Source organism: Protopterus annectens, chromosome 13.part0 (assembly GCF_019279795.1).
Source record: "Protopterus annectens isolate FY-2018-M chromosome 13.part0, PAN1.0, whole genome shotgun sequence".
Taxonomy (NCBI): domain Eukaryota; kingdom Metazoa; phylum Chordata; order Ceratodontiformes; family Protopteridae; genus Protopterus; species Protopterus annectens.
This window is the reverse complement of record NC_056747.1, coordinates 177935327-177943712: the sequence shown is the minus strand read 5'-3', so window position 1 is coordinate 177943712 and position 8386 is coordinate 177935327.

Sequence of the window (8386 nt, the reverse complement as noted above, 5' to 3'; positions counted from 1 at the left end):
GTTGTCTGAAATCATTTTAGACAGCCTCACCAATTGCCCCTTCACCAGATTAGCTTTCTGCTCCATGGGGTAACACCTCTTATGGTGTAGGTATGAGTTTGAAATTGTAGGCTTCCTATAGATATTAGATTTAAATCCATAAGTGTCCTTTAATGAAGGTCCCATCTAAATAATTAATTTCTTCAAATGAGTGATAACCATTAAGTATGTTTACTTAAAAGAATCTGTAGATATACTAATATATATTCAATAAGTTCACGCATACTGTCAAAAAAATCTTTCCATAAAATGGAAATATCATCCAAAAATATGTAATAGGCAGTCTGGTAGGATATAAAGCCACACTCAGATTCCTGTATCCACATCACAATATTCACATAAACAGGGGGACAGGCTGCACCCATCGATACCCGTTACTTGTCTGAAAAAATCACAATCAAAGAAAAAAGTTTTTTACCATAATCTCTATCAAATCTGCTATAAAATATATGTATATGTATCTCATGTGATATACGCATAAATAAGTCTTTAATGTCAACAGTAAAAGGAAAAGATTTTTGCCCCATAACTTGCTAGTAATACTTTTAATGAAATTCCAGGAGTATGAAATGTGTGGACATGAGTCCTGGAAAGGTTTTAGAATTCTTTGTATAACTGCTAGGGAGTAGATTTTAGATCTCTGTGTGACAACTATAGGTCTAAGTGGTGGACCTAACATAACCTTATGAATTTTAGGTATACCAAAAATAGAATGCACCCTTGGATTTAGTGCATAGAAGAACTTGTATTCATCTTCAGTAATACCTTGCATCAAACTACCATATGCAAATAAATCTATTTTCCTGTAGGCTATATTGATCTCCTTAACTCATTCACTCCAGTGGAGCTCAGGAAGTTTGCCCTGTAACTTCCAGTGGGTAGAGCCTAAGCCTTTTGATAATCAAATTATGTCCTCACATTTCAAACAAATGTTCCTATTTCTGGAACTATAGGGGTTATAAAAGAGGTATAAATGGCAAACCCTTCGGCACAAACTATTTTTATAGTGGTAGTATTCTTTAGGTTCTAGGTCTTAAGATGAATTTTTATAATTCACAGTAGATAAAGGAACTATTATGTTTGTAATATTTTGTAAACAGCTTACAACATCTCACCAAGCAATCAAGTTACACGCATATTGACAGCAGCATTTTATTCATCTAGCTGAGAGCTTTCATGTGAGGTTAAGGAGTTCTGTCCATGTTACTTGGCTGTTGAGATATTTAAAACAGTGAGAATGGTATTTATATAAATTAATATCCTAAAAACAACAGTTAATATCTCTTTACCTGCACTAGGTAGAGGTCAAATATTAACGCAGTTCAGTCTGCCATTGTGTAAGCTTTAAGATGAAATCTTTTAGAACCTTGTACACATCATGGCTTTGGAATTATTGATGCAAATATGAAAAAGCAATATTTGACACCTAGAGGCGTCAGTAGGAGTTAACTGCAGATGTATCTGGAGGTGTCACTCTGATATAATGAGTTAAGAGAAACTTGTACACATACTTCTATATCATAAAAGTTCAACATCTTATTAGAATAAATATAATCCATTACAACTGTATCACCCCCTTCTCTGGGTTCATAATCCTAATTTTATGGTCATCTGAGAGCTTGTCTAGTAACTCCTTTTCCTCCTTTGTAAAGTTATATTTTGTAAAATCCCCCTTTTTAAAGTTATCACAGATTTCAGTCTCAAAAGTGGTAATAATGGGATTAATGGGTGGAATGCATAAACTCCTTATTGTTGTACATGCACCTAAATTGTTCTCAGATGTGTTGTCTGAACCATGATGCATAGAAGCCAAATTCAGTTTTCTTGTATATGACTTTAATTCTATGAATATATTGACCACATCACACATGAAGTGAGCTATAAAAATGAAACCCTTTTCAAAAAGGTGAAGATAAATCTTTGAAATGGCTACATTACTGTAATTAAATATGTTGTAGCCATTATAAGAGTGCACAATACTGTACAGATAAACTGATAATTGAAGGGGTAGGTGCCTGGCTTAATATCTCTCTAATTTCCTGCCCCCTGTAAAACCCATCCCCCTTCCTCAGCCTCTCTTTCTCTGTTGTATTCCCTGAGTTTTTTGTCTTTATTCCATGCGGGTTGTTTGTTCTAACCTCTGTGATCTCCTTAGAGTGGGAAATTCCAAAGGGCCCTTCAGGGAAAATAAAAAAAATCAGCAAAATTAATAACTTCTCCCTCATCCTCAGAATCCATGTCTTTATTCCCTCATGCAGTGTTCCTTTGTACAGTATTTCCTCTTTCAAAGTCATGCTGTCGCCTATGCCAACACACATTACTGTTAGAAACTGAAATCTGTTTTTTATTCACGTAAAGATAGGATAAACATTCCCCACTTTGTATTTCTTAGCATCACGTTCATTTCTTATATTCCCTATCCATAATACTGTTGATGTGCTGATGTGCTTTCTGAAAAATATCATATTTTTAGATGCAGTTCAAACAATAAAACGGCTTTAATATTGCTGTCTGAAGTCTTGACCTCCTTCAGCAGCTTGTTTCTTACATCCGTTATCTTTAATTAGTACCTTTCCTAGGTTTGATACCAAAAATGGTCATACAGTTCAGTCAGTTCATAACCAGGATCTGAGTTATGGTCCATACCATTTGGAAACTTCCATAAGCATATGTCTGTCAGTACCCTTTTGTTTTTAATGCATTCTAGAAAAATAAAAAGCATTGCTGAATTATAAAGTAGTTAATTTCAACAACTCTTTCCCAAATCTCGCCAGTTAATTCAGTAATGTCCCACTAGAATCACTGTCTTGGTCCTTAATATTGAATTAAAAAGATCTCAACAACCAGTTCTCAAAATTGCAGGATAAATCCTTGTTATTTAGGCAATCGGTAACAGACCTTGTGGAATGAATCACTTGATGACTTCTTGTGTGGACTTAAGGTTAGGATTAGGAGAATGTCCACAAGCTGAAACAGCAGCAGAAGAGTCTGAGGTTCCTTTTTACCCAAACACCAATGTTCACACCATTCTAGAACTGGAATAGGTGGTAATCGTCTCTAGTAATCGACAAAATTCAGATGCCAAAAGTGGCCCACGCTGTACGATCTGCAAAAGCTGACCCACTAATACTGTGAGGTCACCTATGATTTTTCCCTAGGTCAGCTTCCCAGGATGGACCCATACTGTAAATACCCTGTTCGTCAACCACATCCTGAGATTTCATCCAGTCTACTGCACACCAATCTTAAAAACTAAAGCAAAAGGAAATGATGCGGAAAATACTTGTAACCAAATAAAAATGCAAAACAGTGTCTTAAAGAATTGGGATTTCAGGCACAAAACTAAATAGTTTGTACAAAGTATGTATATAATTGACTGAAGTTTAGTGCTTTCATCCAGAATTATAGGACTTCATCAGATCTGCAGTCTTAAACAATACCATCTATTTAAATAAACATACAAACCAATCAAACAACATTATCTAGTCACATGGTCCATAAAACTTTTGTAATTATACTTTGGCTTAGACACAACTTTTACTTGTAGCATATAATTCATAATTAATTTGTGACAAAATTATACCACCTGTTATTTCATACCTATACAAAATCTTCATAAGTAATAACTTTGAAATCTCTAACTAATGCCATCATATCCATCTTTTATATCTAGCTCTCATGTTCAGCTCACTACAAGCACTACCATCATTTCAAATGCTTACCCTATTGATTAAAAGCCTCAAAGTCAACTTTGTGAAACCAAGTTTAAAAATAAATCTTTTTTTTTTTTTTTTTTTTTTTTTTTTTTTTGCTGGAGGTAAGCCCCACCTCCTGCTTCCCCATAATCTCTTAGTGATACTCAATGGTTACACAGCCATAGTGGGGGAAAAAAGTACAAACAATATGAATCAGTCCTTGTTCAGGAATACAAAGTGTGCTTGCAGTGATTTCCTATAAGAAAACCAGTGAAGGAACAGAAATCAGTAAGTTTGAATGTGTTTATTTTGCACTAAACCAAGTGCAGGCAAACCATTTCAAACACAGGTTCAAATAAATCTCGCAATGCTAAGGAAAAGAAAACCATTTCTCTTCAATGAAAAGAAGTGACTTTTCAAGCATGTAAAACTTAAAGAACTGCAGCACCAATTATAATCCTGGTGGTATTGTCAAAATAGCTGTAAATACTGAACTTTGGGGCCTAATTTTGTATTCATCAAAACTCCCTACTTTCTTTTAGAAACTCCTCAGAAGGCATTAGTCTACTATCAGATTTAGAACTTCTACCTTTTCCATTTCCACAGCCAAAAGACACCATTTGATGATTCCCCCTATTTATTGCATATTGGCCCTTCATTCATATTACTAGTAACATACACATATTCTTTCCATTGGCAAAAAACACACTACCAAAGGGTGAATAATTGGTTAATAAATCCAGCACATATACATTTGAGTTTGTTGCAATTATGTGTCTGCCACCTAAAAATTATCATATAAAATTTTAAAGATGCATTCACACATTGTCATGCTCCCTAAAGAAAGTGAAACATTCCTGCCAAAATAAACATCAAACTGCTGCATACAATTAATGACATACATAGAAAGTACTGACTATAACTGCATAGGCAGTTTTAGAAATTTATGAATGTTCTTTATGGCAAATCAGAATCTGTTGATCATAGTGCTCCAAAAATCTTTTTTTTTAAATTAAATAAGTAAATAACACCTTGAAAAGAGTTAAAAAGTGTAGGATAGTAGTCAGTTCAAGTCATGGGTAAGTAATGAATTACTCACCAGAAGATGCCAGTTCTTAATTCTTTCACACCACCTTTGTGGGTAGAAAAAAATATACTAATACTTTTGTAAAAGCCTTGCACTCAACTTGCATTTGTAAAATATAGCTAAATACGGTATCTAAATAGTTTATTCATTTTCCAAATCATTTGTACAACTGGTGAGAGAACACCTGTACCTGGGGTTGCATTATTCCTCATATATTGTATCACTTCCTATACTTTAGCTGGCATATCTGGCCTACAGAGTGATGCTGTTTCCTTTTTTAGAAATTACTCATACTTTGAAGCCATGATCAAGCTGATTGTCTACCTCATCATGAGTTGCAATTCCTCCTCATTTAAGTATTCTTTTAACACCTTCAACAACTGTAAGTGTAGTAATATATCTGCTTGCATCTATGTGTGTGTGTATGTTTATATATACACACATATGGGTGCAGGGCAGAGGTACAAGCATCTTCTCTTGATGCAGGATTCATGAACTACATTTACTTTTGGAATGTTTGGTTAAACACTAAAATGCTGCAAGGAGAATACTGCTCCAGCTGTAGCATGTATGGTAGAGCCTGTTCTGGTGATTTAACATTCATGATTCATCAGAAAGGGGTTTATATTAGAATACTACTCCAGCTGTAGCATGTATGGTAGAGCCTGTTCTGGTGATTTAACATTCATGATTCATCAGAAAGGGGTTTATATTAGAATACTACTCCAGCTGTAGCATGTATGGTAGAGCCTGTTCTGGTGATTTAACATTCATGATTCATCAGAAAGGGGTTTATATTGTGCGACTCATACATGTGCAATTCAGCATTTAAGAATAGAACACAATTACATATGTGCATACATAGCAAACACAGATATGCACACACACTATACGGCTGCATTTCATGCATTTGAATGTTCACCTGTTCGAATGATAAAAAGACTAACAAAAGCAATTGAAACTGTAAAGATCACCAGTTGTCTTTCTCTGGCGAGATCAGGCTACTGTGGGGTTTGGGAATTTGCTCTTCTCCTCCTGCAATCCAGTCTTGTAGATGGTTATAAGTAGCTGGGGGTGTGGGGTGGGGGGGGCTTGCCGCCTTGCAAGACAAATGTTTAAAGTGTTTTTTAGTACGTGAATTTCAGTGACATTTGTTCAAGCAGTTGTGCTCTCTTGTTGTTTTGAGGAGTCAGTATCAAAGTGTGTGTGTGTGTGTGTGAGTGCGTGTGTGTGTGAGTGTGTGTGAGTATGTGTGAGTATGTGTGTGTGTGCGCGCGAGTGTGTGCGAGTGTGTGTGTGCGAGTGTGTGTGTACGAGTGTGTGTGTACGAGTGTGTGTGTGCGTGTGTGTGTGTGTGTGTGTGTGTGTGTGTGTGTGTGTGTGTGTGTGTGTGTGTGTGTGTGTGTGTGTGTACGTGCACGTGCGTCCACATGTCATTTGGTCAAGTGTTGCTTTGCTTTGATTGAAATCTGTTTGGCGAACACACCTTGGTTGACAAAACAGATAGTTGACAGGTATGTGAGACAGATACCTGGTGTTGCGGAATATGCCCTTTCTCTGCAGATGGTCTGATCTTGGAGTTAGTGTATGTAATTATTAGGGGGTGATGGGGATGTAGGAGAGCTTGCCCACTGCAAAAACAGTGTTTTAGTGTTTGCATGCTCTGAGGTTGTGCTTTGAGCTTGTGCGTTGAACTGTAATTTTCACAAATTTTGATTGCATTGACATTCATGTGTTTTCGTATATCCAGTACACCCATATATAGGTATTCTGGCTTTAGATCAAATCACACACACACACACACACACACACACACACACACACACACACACACACACACACACACACACTTGTATATGGAAAGGGTAAAAGCAATAGGATGTCTACAGGAAGGAGAAGATAGGAATGTGCTATGGAGATGAAGTACAAGGTAAGAAAGAGTAAAATATTCATCACAGATGATGACAGGAGATAAATTAAAAAGACTGGAACAAGTTATACATGAATTCCAACTAGCAGCTGTATTTGAATGGTAATATCAATGAATTAAGATTAAGTGGATTAAGATCAGAAACAGAATGACAAAGAAGGAAGGAATATCAGAATTAATATAAGAAATAGATTGGAGCAGGGAAGAGGAAAACCACTGTGTAGGCATTATTAGATAAAATGTGGATAACAACAGGGACTGAAACAGGGACTGAAAAAAAGAGAGGAACAAAATAAGCAAAGAGTTAGGCTGAAAATATGAGAGGGAATGAATGGAAACCAGAAAACTATCACAATCTATCTCTAAAGCCTGGAAATTCCAAATTTTGCTTGGAAGTGTCCACGCAGATATTTTATATGCTGACAAAGTTAGTTATGAAGCGTTTACAAGTAGAAGGCACATGTTAGAGATGTAAAGACAAAAGGGGATATGGGGGCATGTCTTCTGTAGTTACAGGAAGTTTAAGGGTTAGAAGGAGGAGTTAGAATAGTTACTAGATAGTGTCTCCATGGGAATATGAGAATTAACCCCTAAGATATTCTTAATAACATATGATAAAAAAATACCAGAAAAAGATAGAAATAGGCTCGCTGCTAACCGTAGGGAAAAAGGGATTGTGAGAAGATGGAAGCAGGAACAGTCATGGATAGGAAAAGAACTGATAATGAAAATGAATGTAATGTGGAGACTGGCAAAGGGGGATAGGGAGAGAGGGGAAGTGGAAACAAGATGGAAGAGCAGAGGGGAAGTGGAAACAAGATGGAAGAGCAGCAGGGAGATGAAAGTGAAACAAGACATGTAGACAGGAGGGAACAAGGATCCATTAAATATACAATAAATTTAAAGAATAGAAAGAGGAAGAATACTAGGAAAGATTACAAGAGACAGAAATGAATGTAATGTGGAGACTGGCAAAGGGGGATAGGAGAGAGGGGGAGTGGAAACAAGATGGAAGAGCAACAGGGAGATGAAAGTGAAACAAGACACGTAGACAGGAGGGAAACAAGGATCCCATAAATATACGATAAATTTAAAGAATAGAAAGAGGAAGAATACTAGGAAAGATTACAAGAGACAGAAATTAGTGTAATGTGGAGACTGGCAAAGGGGGATAGGGAGAGAGGGGAAGTGGAAACAAGATGGAAGAGCAGAGGGGAAGTGGAAACAAGATGGAAGAGCAGCAGGGAGATGAAAGTGAAACAAGACACGTAGACAGGAGGGAAACAGGGATCCCATAAATATACAATAAATTTAAAGAATAGAAAGAAGAAGAATACTAGGAAAGATTATAAGAGACAGAAATGAATGTAATGTGGAGAATGGCAAAGGGGGATAGGGAGAGAGGGGAAGTGGAAACAAGATGGAAGAGCAACAGGGAGATGAAAGTGAAACAAGACACGTAGACAGGAGGGAAACAAGGATCCCATAAATATACGATAAATTTAAAGAATAGAAAGAAGAAGAATACTAGGAAAAATTACAAGAGACAGAAATGAGTAAAATTAAATGAAAACAGCCTTGGGTAGTGCAACTGAAGGAAATTCAGCCTGGCAGAGGTGATGAGGTTGTAAGTAC